The 11,679-nt window shown below is 33.9% G+C and overlaps 1 pseudogene; it reads left to right on the top strand.

The window, feature by feature from the left end:
• The first annotated feature begins 1,156 nt into the window (after nucleotides 1–1,156).
• Nucleotides 1,157–10,006, top strand: LOC112033186 (kinesin-like protein KIN-5C; annotated as a pseudogene).
• Nucleotides 10,007–11,679: the final 1,673 nt, after the last annotated feature.

Genomic DNA, 11,679 nt, shown 5'->3' on the forward strand with positions numbered 1-11,679 from the left:
GCAAGCAATTGAATCTAGCATTTGAAACTTCTTTGACAATGTCTTGAATAAAATGGGATTCATAATAGCTGCCAAGTAAATTCAAGATGTTCAGTTTGTGCATTAAATTTGAAGTACTATCAATGAAAGCATATGGCACGAAGTAATTCATAAGTTTGATAAATATTAGTAAGTTAGCATTTTATTTTTCATTTTGGCATGAAAAATTAGTTTTAGACTTACATTTGCACTTTTTATCTTTTTGGGAATATAATTTGGGTATGTACAGTTCCTATATTTACTAGAACGAAAATTTAGAAATCATTAAGATATTTTGGGTACAAGTTTTTTAAATAAATAATAATTGGGAGAAACTTCCATGTAATTTGTAAAATAATATATTGGGATAGGCTTGGGTCTAATGCATCCTGTGCAATGGACCCATGTACTCTTTAAAGTAAGAAGCCCAAAAAAAAATTTAATAATAACACATTCATAATTTAGCCAATTGCAAAAAAAAAAAAAAAAAGTCCTAAAAAATTAGTGGAAGCTGTTCTTTAACAATAAATTAATGAGCATAACAAGCCACTAAAAGTAAAACTCATCAAAGCACAAGTGTTGCCTTTAAATCCAATTATCTTAAAAAAAAAATAAAAAATAAAAAACCATATAAATCACATAAAATTGGTGTTCATAACACACCCCTCCCATGTTAATCAAAATTTAGGACACGTGACATTTAAATTTAAAAAATCCATTAATGATTTTTTTATTTATTTAAAAAAGTCATAATTAAACCACACAAAATTAATAAATGCCATTAATCTCATGTGTGGCTAAAATTGGAGGGGATATAATCTTTTTGTTAAACACGTACCATTGATTGTAGTGCCATCCAGATATATTAGCTGCTTCATGTAGAGCTTCTCTCCATCTCTGAATTTTCTTATTATCCTTAAATTTTTCGTGATGTTTATCTAGGGCTTCCCCAAATTTTCCCTTTTGGTTATGTACATTTGATGGATCCATATTGTAAAAAACTGGTCGCACCTCCATCTGGTCATTCTTCTTACACTCGATAATCTTGACAAGTTCATCCAAACACCAGGTGGAAAATGCATAATTTTTAGAGAATACAACTATTGAAATCATTGAATTNGCCGAGGCAAGTCAACCCCTCGGGTTGTAAGTAGTCCTGAGCTATCTGCACTCATCCCGCACGCATCTCCCTAACTCGAGGTCCCTCCACCCATCCCAGATGCATCTCCTTAGTTTGAGGTCCCTCCACCCATGGTAGACGCATCTTCTCAGCTCGAGGTCCCTTCACCCACCCCACCTTCGCAGCCCAGTTTGATCTCGGTATTCATTCTCAGTTGACCCCTCCTATGCACCCTGAGACACCCTCATCCCACCTACCAGCTCCAGTGCACCCACTTTGCCCATAGACCCACCCCATACTGAACCCATGACAATTATCCCCACTCCTGGCCTCTACACAAAGCATTATTACCCACCTACCTCATCCTCATCCGACCCTCTAGGACCTCCGATTGGGATTGACACTCTACAGCCAGATACTGATGTACCGGACGAGCATTCCCCTCATCAGCCCTCACCCCCACGAGGTAGACCGCAACGTGCTAGAAGAGCACCCACTTGTGGGACAGGTGGACATAAAATAGGACACAAAGGCTGCTCTATGATATGATAACATTAATTACGATGTTTAGGCCTATTTGCAGTTCACTTTATTCTTATCATTACACCGAATATTGATTGTATGCATCTAATGTCTTTGCAGTGTGATGATGAGCCTAAGGATGATGCCCCGCAGCCTCCTCTCCCGCCCAAACATTACACGAGGGTTAAAAAACGCAAAATTGGTGAACCTTGAAAAAGAGGTTTGTTAAAGAGGTAAATTTCTGATGAATCACTGGACTTGATATTCTCCAACTGGCTACTTATGTATCTTTCAGATAAAGAGGCAAATCTTATTGGGTTTACTGTCTGCTTCAATAAAGAGTTGGTGTTTTTTGAGTTTAGTAGAGTTAAGTATATTAGTTTTGAACCTGTTGCTGATGGTACAAACTAAAAAGAATGACCTTGTGCATATTGCTTAGTGGTTACAAGTACTTATAGATTGAAAACGTGGATGTTGGTGCCATGTCACAGTTTAGGCACTAAAATTGTACGAATCTATATAAAAAAAAAAAAAAAAAAATAGTTAAAAAAAAAAAAAAAAAAACTACCTAAACATAAATTCTTCAAGCATGGCTTGGGTTGGGTCATTTTTGGAGGACTTTTCTCTATTTTATGATTCCCATTACCTTCGTGCCTCTCATGGTTGTCCAATGTGACAGTTTGGGAGCTTCCTCCTTCATGGTGTGGCTGACGGTTTGTTATATGTGTAAGATTTTGGTGCTTTGTACATATAAGATTTTGGTCCATTATGTTGGTGGGAAATGTATCAAACTTTTGCTAAATATGCTGGCTAGTTGGTTGAGAAGGATGGTGTGGTAAGCTGGTGTCTTAAAGTGCCTCGTTGAGGGACAAAATTTCTTACAAATAATTATACAATAGCAAGATTCATCTGACACTGTAGGGATAATTTGTAAATTGGACAGAAAGCGTGTGATCATGTTAATTGGGACTATTTAATTAAGATGCTTAGACAAGTTTTGGTTTGGTTAAAAATAAAGGAACTGGGTTTTGGCTTTTTTACTAGCTAGGTAGTTGACTCCTTTTAATGGCAATGTGTAATAACTAGTATCATGTTTGTGACTACTGTAACTTGAGCAATTTAGTTGATATGGCACTTTATCAATCGCAGAGGGAGCATGGACTTTTAAGAAAACTATACACACATACAGGATTCTGAATTTATGAATGAGAAGAAAGTTAAACTTTTATATGTTTATATACTTGTACTTGTTGGTCTGGTGTGTGTGTGTATTTTTTTTTTTTTTTGGGGGGGTGGGGGGTGGGAATTTAAACTGCATATGACATTATAGTAGTCACACGTGGCTTTAAAGGGCAGTTTCACTTTTAATGGCTGTTTTTCATGAATATGAGTTGCTTAGTCATCTAGAGTCCCCAGAATCTGATAATATGAGAGTGAAGTCTGAGTTCATTTGACAAACTATGCGAACAATTACCCAATTTTCATGGTTCATGGATGAAGGGAAAGCTTTAAGTTTTGATGTAGCTTAAAACTTCAAATTTTGTTTTCATTTCTATACTTTTCAATTTAAAAAAAATAAAAAGTAAGAATGTTGACCAAGACCATTTTCAGTTTCATTATGCAACTTTGATAGTCACAAATATATATATATATTATGTTGTGTGTGTGTGTGTGTGTATGTTGATTGGTAAGTTACACACTCAATCATTAAGTTGTAAACCCACAGCCTCACCTCCATCCCATTATTATGGGAGAAGGAAATGCTAGTTCACCTATAGCTCATTGGCTTCACTTTCACTATTTTAGATATACTGCACTGAAAAGGTCTTAGATATTTCTTGAGCCATGCAACAGATTGTAATTGATGTCAAAAGTACAGTTATGTCCTCTCCTTCCAACACTACCCTTCTCTACCTTCCTCCATTTATCATGATGATATATTACTAATGGCACTGGATGATTTGAAAGTCTGTTCAAATTTATGATTTTGCTAATTTGATTTCTGGTTACCAGTTCCCTGCTACAAACTTGGTTGGCTATGATTCAAATGAAACTTGTGAAGGGGAAGAAGAGAGGGGGGGGGGGGGGGTTTGCATGGCTAATTCTACGTACCTCTAGTTCCTTGAAATCAAGTCATTTGACTGTGTTACATGCAGCATCTCAAATACAGTCACACTGTTTTCCAGCTTTAAATATGTTCATTTTTTTATTGGAATTTATTTATAAGGGTTCAGTTTGGAAGTTTAATAAGGGTTCAGTTTGGAAGTTTTATTAGCGGTCGTCTCTCTATTTTCTCTATATTAATCTTGGTTATGCTAACCTCCTTGTGTGTTCAAACACAATCTAAAATTCCCAAACACCCTATTTGTGTTGTGCCTCTCTATTTATTTTGATAGCTGCTCTTCTCCTGATTTTGCTGTTATGATTTATACTATCTTGGAATTTTTATATGATAGTAGATTGTGCGAGAGCTGATTTTATTGCAAAGACGCATTGATCAGGCAAATGAAAAGGGCTGGAGAAGAGAATATCCTTTATTTATGCAGTATATGTAACTCAAATTCAGTATTAATGGACCATTCTAGGAAGCTATGGATTCTCAAATATGATTCTTGTGTTATTAAAACACACCATGAGATTAAGGTTGAGGTGATCATGTAAAAGATGATTGCCAGTGTTGGTCCCACTTAAGTGGGATCCTGAACTGGTGGCTTGAATACAGTCTTACATTTCAGCTTTTTTTTTTTTTTTTTCTTTCATGCATTAAGTGACTGCTCTCAAGAATCATATTGTGCACTTTTGTTTGGTAGTCAAAGACTTTACCATTATATATATGGGAGTTGCTATTTCAACTCCAGATTGTTGCTTGAACATTGCCCCTCTCATGGGATGGGACCCACCACCATGACAGATGGGAGTGTGAAAACAATTCTTGATTTGAAATAACTACTACCTATAACATGTGCGTATGTATTGTTATGTTTGTTTATAAGGGGTTTTATTTCAACTCTCCTCATTGTTGCTTGAACAGCCCCTCTCATGGGATGGAACACAGCCCCATGAAAGAGGGGATTGTTGAATCAACAATTCTTGGAGTTGGAACATAAAATTCTAAATTATAATGCCGAAAAATAAAATCAATAGAAAGCTAGTGATGTGTATAATTCTTACATTAAAGACACCTTCTACTGGGTGACAGGCTCACAGCTTTCTTCTATTCATGTGATGACAAGTCCATTCGAAACCTCATATCAATTGGAAGTTTCTGTTGATTGGCATTTTCATATGTTCGGTATAAATCATGTGTCTTTATTATTTCTTCCAGTTTAATTGATTTCTGTATTTGTAGTGTCCAGAATTAGTGTGGTCTATATATTTCTTGATGAAAAAAATGTGATGCTTAACTTGCACATAAGCTTTCTGAATACATGGTTAGAAAGATGCTGCTTCAGAAACCATCAGAACAGTCACGGTTGCTGCATGAGGTTCCAGAAGTAATTGCTGATGTAGTAGAGGCTGAACTCACTTTTGAGGACTCTTCTAGAAAAGATAAACAAGGATGCTTGCCAGAATTAGCCCCTGGGACTTCTGAACTCCCCTGCACTGATTTAAAAGGCAAAGGAACTTCTTGCTACCCAAATGGTGGAAAATATCCTGCAGGTTTGCTGAGTTTTGACTTTTATGATAAAAAAATTATATGCATGCATAATAAAGACATGTATCTCTCTGTGTGAGTTGTGTACTCATGTCTATTACTTTGGATTTTGCAGATTGATCTTTGTTTGAAATTTTAGTAGTTTTTGTGTCCAATAATTGATTGGGAACTGGACATGTATACATGCAGAATCAAGGTTTCTAAATTCTGACAATACTTCAAGATTCCGTTCTTTTTTTGCCCTTTCGAAATCTAATATGTCAAACTAAATCAATGATTCTTCTGCAAAATTTTGAGTATCTTGATGGTTGCAAAAAATTATAGGAAACTGTCTTCCAAGAATCAGCTTCTATAAGTCTTTTCCAGAGTCATTTGTGAATTTAATTCTACTGTTTCTCTGCAGTCTAATTGTGCGTCACTAAAAATGGCTAATCTCACCCTTGATATACTCATAATATAAAATTCTTAGCTAGTATGTCTATAATTTTCAACATCTTTGTATTGAGTATGAGAATAATTATCAAGTAAGTTGACTAGCTTTGTTAGCCTTAGCTTCTTTTTGCAAGATCAGCTGTTGTTGAACTCTAAATCACTTTTCTACTAAACTCTACAATGCCAACACCCTGTAGAGAAAATAGTGAAGCAGAAAACAAGCAAATAGCTTTGGTCTATGCCCACTAATACACACAACATACACAATACTGTTGAAAAATTATGAACCACACTAATTGGAGGTATAGTTTACCATCAGGGCTTCATATCCTCCTTGATCTTTGTCTAAAATTGGACTAGAGGTACCAATCAAGCATCCGTTTTATTTTCATTTAAGGGACCTGCATTTACTGCAGAAAATGCATGCAATACTTTATTGCCAGCGCATGGGATGACAGTGATGGGAGCCGTGGGGGGTTTTCAGCAAAGACTGTACAGTTCAGTTGTTGATTTGGCCCCAATTTGGATAATGAAATGCTCTGTAATTTCAATTTAGCTTTTGATTCAGTCTGTAGATGTTATTTTTTTTAGTATGGTAGTATTGGCTAGTCACATTATTGAGTTCCTTTTATCTTTGATTTAGTCACCTTGTCCTTGCCTTCAGGGTTTTATGGATGTCAGGAAGAAAGTTACAGGTTTAAGGACTTTGTATATATCTCATATTGAGGTGTTGCAAAATGTTGTGCGTTTGCACAAGGCAAGCTCTAATGCTGGACTAGAGGAAATTTCATCTCTGACTGCTTCTAATGCACATTCTATTGAACAAGTAGGTAGCAACAAATTGAGTTTCCTGGTGTTTTATTATCCACTATTCTACCTCATTTGTTGGTTTTTATTTTAGTTTAGTCTCTTGTGTGTGTGTGTGGCTTTTACTCCTTTTAATTTTTATATTATGGGTTTTGCTGAATTTTTCTATTTGTTAATCAGTTTCTAGCATCAGAGTCTGGTAAAGCAGATTCGATATTCAATGATGTTCAGAGTACTCTATCAAATAACCAGGGAGAATTGGCACTTTTTGCTAGGGAACTGCGGCAGGTTTGTCCCTTGATATTTGCAGTCTATGATGTATCTTCTTTTTTTATTTTTATTTTTTTTTTATACACGCACCCAGACCTATGACCTCACCCTTCGCTTTGCACTTACAAGGGTAGGAAGTGCCATTTGAACTAGAGTTCATTGATGCTTCGTTAGAATAATGGTTAAATTATTAAATTCACAATTTTCTAATAGTTTAACCTTTTGGGACAAGTAGTAATTTAATTTAAGTGTTTTGCTTTTGAATCTTTTTATAGGTTTTGGATTAATGGATAAATTGGAAGACTGTTTTATTATTCCTCTTCTATTTTTGGATTGAATTATTCAACATTTTTACTTAATATATTATTTTCTTTTGTTGTTTTTGAATTGAATAGAGATTTAATGTTAGTATTGAGCAAACAATGGAAATTTCTAATTACACTTAAGGAGTTTTGCAAAAACTTGTGGAAGAATCAACAAGGCTTGAAAATTATGCACCGCAAACTGATGAAGTTCAAATGAAGAGCATTGCTGAGTTTCAGAAGGCTTATGAGGTATGAAAAAGACTTTATTGCACAGATATGTAGTTTTTTGTGTAATTATCTGACATATTGAGCTGATATTTTGCAGGGGCAGTCAAAATCTGATGCAGAGAAGCTTATAGCTGATGTAACCAATTTAGTCTCTGATCACATTCGTCGTCAGAAAGAGCTGGTCTGTTTTGTGCGCATGTGCACACTTTTTTTTTTTTTTTTTTCTAATTTTTTATTGACATATCTGTTTTTATATAAGTTTTCAAAATTTTTATTAATAGTCGAGCTGACAGGTCTTCACAAGACTGGTTGATCTTAGAGAAAGTGCTATGGCAAACAAGACATTCTTGGATGGACATGTTTCATCGATGGAAGGCATTACAACAGATGCAAAAAGGAAATGGCAGGCATTTTCTACACAAGCCGAAAGTGATGCCAAAGATAGTGCTGATTACTCTGCTGCAAAACATTGCCATATGGAGGAACATTCAGCAATGGTATATCATCAATTTGTTGCTCTTACTCTTGATTAATGTTATGTATCCCTTCTTTGATTTTATCATTCTCTATTTGGCTCGTGTAAATACTGCTGAATCGGCTTTCAAGCACTTAAAAAGGACACACGAGTCTGTGAATAAGATGGGCAACAAACATGTTTCAACTATGGCATCAATTATCAGGTCAGTGGTTAATAAGTGTTATCGAACACCTTTTTCTCCCTTGTATATTAATGGGATCATGGGAAAGAAAAGCATTTCCTTCTGATATATAACTTTATTAATGTTTATTTTTGAGTTCTGACAACTATTTCTAAATAAATCAAATGGTTGCATTCTTATTTTCTACTTTATGAATTTAATTTATAATGCATTAATACAGGAATGCTTCTGATGGCAATGGGCAGCATGATGTTGAGATTAGTTCTGCACGGGTTGCAGCTGAGCAAGATGTGTCGAAGAATAGCGAGGATCTTCTTCAGCATCTCAATAGTGAGTATTATGCACTCAAAACTAATTATGAAACTCCTGGTCCTACATGTCCACTGAATCATTTTGAGGTGCTTTAAATTAGTTTGAGTGAAGCTTTATACACACATTTGCAATTCATGAGGATTTANAAAACTAATTATGAAACTCCTGGTCCTGCATGTCCACTGAATCATTTTGAGGTGCTTTAAATTAGTTTGAGTGAAGCTTTATAGACACATTTGCAATTCATGAAGGATTTCTGTTAAATCGTATGAAAAAAATGTGTAGAGAATCCACTGAGCAAAAATATTTTGCACTCCATTTATATAGTTTGGATCTGGTTGAGACAAGTGGATAAATTGAATGAGTTGCACTTTCTTCAATGTGTCATAGTTATTGAGCTAAGTTATATTATGTATTTTATGGTTGTTCTTTTTTAAAACGTATTTATGGTTATTATGGTTTTTCTAACTGGCTAACTTTTTCATTCCTGTTGGGAATCTGCGATATCTTGATCTTGAAACTTAAATATGTGGAATGTGTGAAAAGTGGGGAAATTGAACAGTTTTGAAATTGATAAACACATTTTTGGTCTAAAATAAGAAAATGTAGTTAAATTTCAGCATGTTTGAATTGGCTTAGGTTATTTGTGTGCAGATTTTCTTATAGATAATAAGCATCGGTAATTCTTGATGGCCATTGTAAACTACGATTGCTGTTATATTTTGTCTTGAGACTAGAAATTGATGTTTTCTTTGTGGATGTTGCTACAGGTGTATCTGAGCAGGAGCAAGGATCTATATCTGGAATCTTTGAGATTGTGAAAGCCCACACAAATAGCCTTCAAAGTTTTAGGGAGGATCACTCTGGCTAAGCAGTATCTATTGAAGAGAAGGCTCGGGAGACTCTCCAGCAGCGATATATGGTAGGTTGATTAATATTTCACAGCTGGGGATGTTGAATTGTATATCTGATGCAAAGAATGTTAATGTGCTGTTATTGGCTTTGTTTCTCTCTATTGAGAGCATTGAAATTGCCTCGTGAATGTCCACAAATCATTATTTTAAAACTGATGTGATAAACGTAAATTAGTTGTTGGCCTCATAAGATACAGTTGACTAATGATGTTTAAATAATGTGCAGGACTATGAGCCTAGTGGCACAACATCAGTAAGAAGTGAATCAGATGTTCCAAGTAAGGTAACCATTGAGTCACTTCGAGCCATGCCAATGGATACCCTTCTTGAGGAATTCAGGGAAACCGTTCATATGACTCATTCGATGTGAAGGAATTGAAACCTTCGCTTATACCACGCTCAACCCTTACCCAACTGAATTAAAAATGGTGCAGTTTTAGCTTATTTGTATGCGTTATGGAATGAAATATGTATTTGTATTATGCTTGTACACATTGTTGTCGTACGAATATGATAATTGTAAGAATGCAGCAATCAGCAGAGGGTGGTAGGAGGTTGTAATGGCCAAGTCCGGTAAAGAGTAAGAGTAAATCCTATCTTGGGATTTAGCAACTTTTAGCTCAAAAAAAAGGAATGTATATTGGTGCAAAGATTGGTACATGATTAGAATTTATTCCCAAGGTACCGTACTGCTCAGCAATTTGCTGTGTAATGTAAGACCATTTTTGTTTACTTGATAGTGAAAATTGAATATTTATTATCCACTTGTTTTTTTTTTCTCCTCTTGAATGTAAACAATATTGTCCAAGTACAATTGGCAATGAGATGATTTTGTTCATTCTCTTTATTTGCTGAAATAGCTTGATCTAGTCGCCGACCTTGATAGGAGCAAGTCCTGCACTATGTACTCCATTAATCCTAAATTGACCGTTCCCTTTAAAAAATTCAATCTTATAAGGTACCTAATGGCTAGAGATCTTAACAAAATTCAAGCACTTGGTAAATTTTCGGACTATCTGGCGTGGGTATTTAGGATTCAGGTTTCTCCTTCTATAGGGAAAAAAGAGAGAGAGAGAGAAAAAAAAAAAGAAAAAAAAAAAGAAGCAGAAACAAAAATTGTCTTATATTTCCCATCCTAGTTTGTTTGTTCATCTTAAAAATTTATGTAAATTTCATTTAATGTAATGTCACTTAAATAAAATATTATTAATTTTTTAAAATTACCCTCTTGAATTTAAACTCTTAATTTTTTTTTTCATTTAATGTAAGTAAAAAAAAAAAAAAAAACAAAATTTAGCTACAAAATTGGTTGTAGCCTTAGACTACAAACTCATTCAATATCTTTTTATTGGAGGTGAATTTTCACAAATCCACCATTAGATTGCATCTTCTTCTTATATCCTCCATGTTTGCAAAATTTTAAGAAAATTAAAGATCAATAGCTATTTCATCAATAAATTTTTAAATTGCAAGTTTTTGTAATTTAAAATTATGCATAAAATATAAAATTATAGATTATATAATAAATGATATCCGATTGACACAAAAATTGACATGTGCATTGAGAGTGTAACGAACATGTAATTCAACGGTTAGATTTTCAAAATATGCAGTAATATTTATTTTATTGAGTGAGTTTGTAGCCTAAGACTACAACCAATTTTGTAGCTAAACTTTGTCCATAAAGAAAATGTTTTTATCGATCTGTTAATAACTTTTTTCATAACTAGTAAGTTTTCCGTGCGATGCATGGATAATGTTATAATGTTTTATGTAAATTTGTTTTTGAAAAATATTATACATATATTATAGCATATTTATTATAAAATTTTGTTAGTAATGAGTTCATCATAAAAAGTAACAATTATAAATTGCACACATATATCTATTATAATTATTTTGTTCAAGTAATGAGCAATAATGAAAACAACTTGGAGTAATATTGTATAATAAAAGTTGATAAAAGCATATTAATTCATTCTATATTATTGATTTTTATTATGTGATGTAATAAAAAACTTCATTACGATTTTTTTTTTCTTCAATGCTTTGTTATTGTGGTATGGTGACGCTTGTTGTCATCATCGGTTTCTTCATTTTCAACATTTGAAATTTATTCCGTCCATATTTGTTCAATTTTTGAGTTTTCATCATTTTTTCCTTTTGTTGCATTATTTGTGTTAATTACTAATGAATTGGCACTGAGAGATTCTTGATAATGAATGGGCGCCGAGAGATTCTTGATTAGATCTTACAAAGTTTGGACTTTGTCACTAAGATTTTTCATAGGTATTTACATTTATATTAAATTTCAATGATGTGACAGTTTTTTTGTAAATTTTTTTATTTTTGTTAATTTTGGAATAGTGTAGCAAAAAAGAATTAACATAGTGTGTTGAATTGTGTGTGTTTTTTTTTTCTTTCTTCCATACCTTTT

Source organism: Quercus suber, unplaced genomic scaffold (assembly GCF_002906115.3).
Source record: "Quercus suber isolate HL8 unplaced genomic scaffold, Cork oak 2.0 scaffold_430, whole genome shotgun sequence".
Classification (NCBI taxonomy): Eukaryota; Viridiplantae; Streptophyta; class Magnoliopsida; order Fagales; family Fagaceae; genus Quercus; species Quercus suber.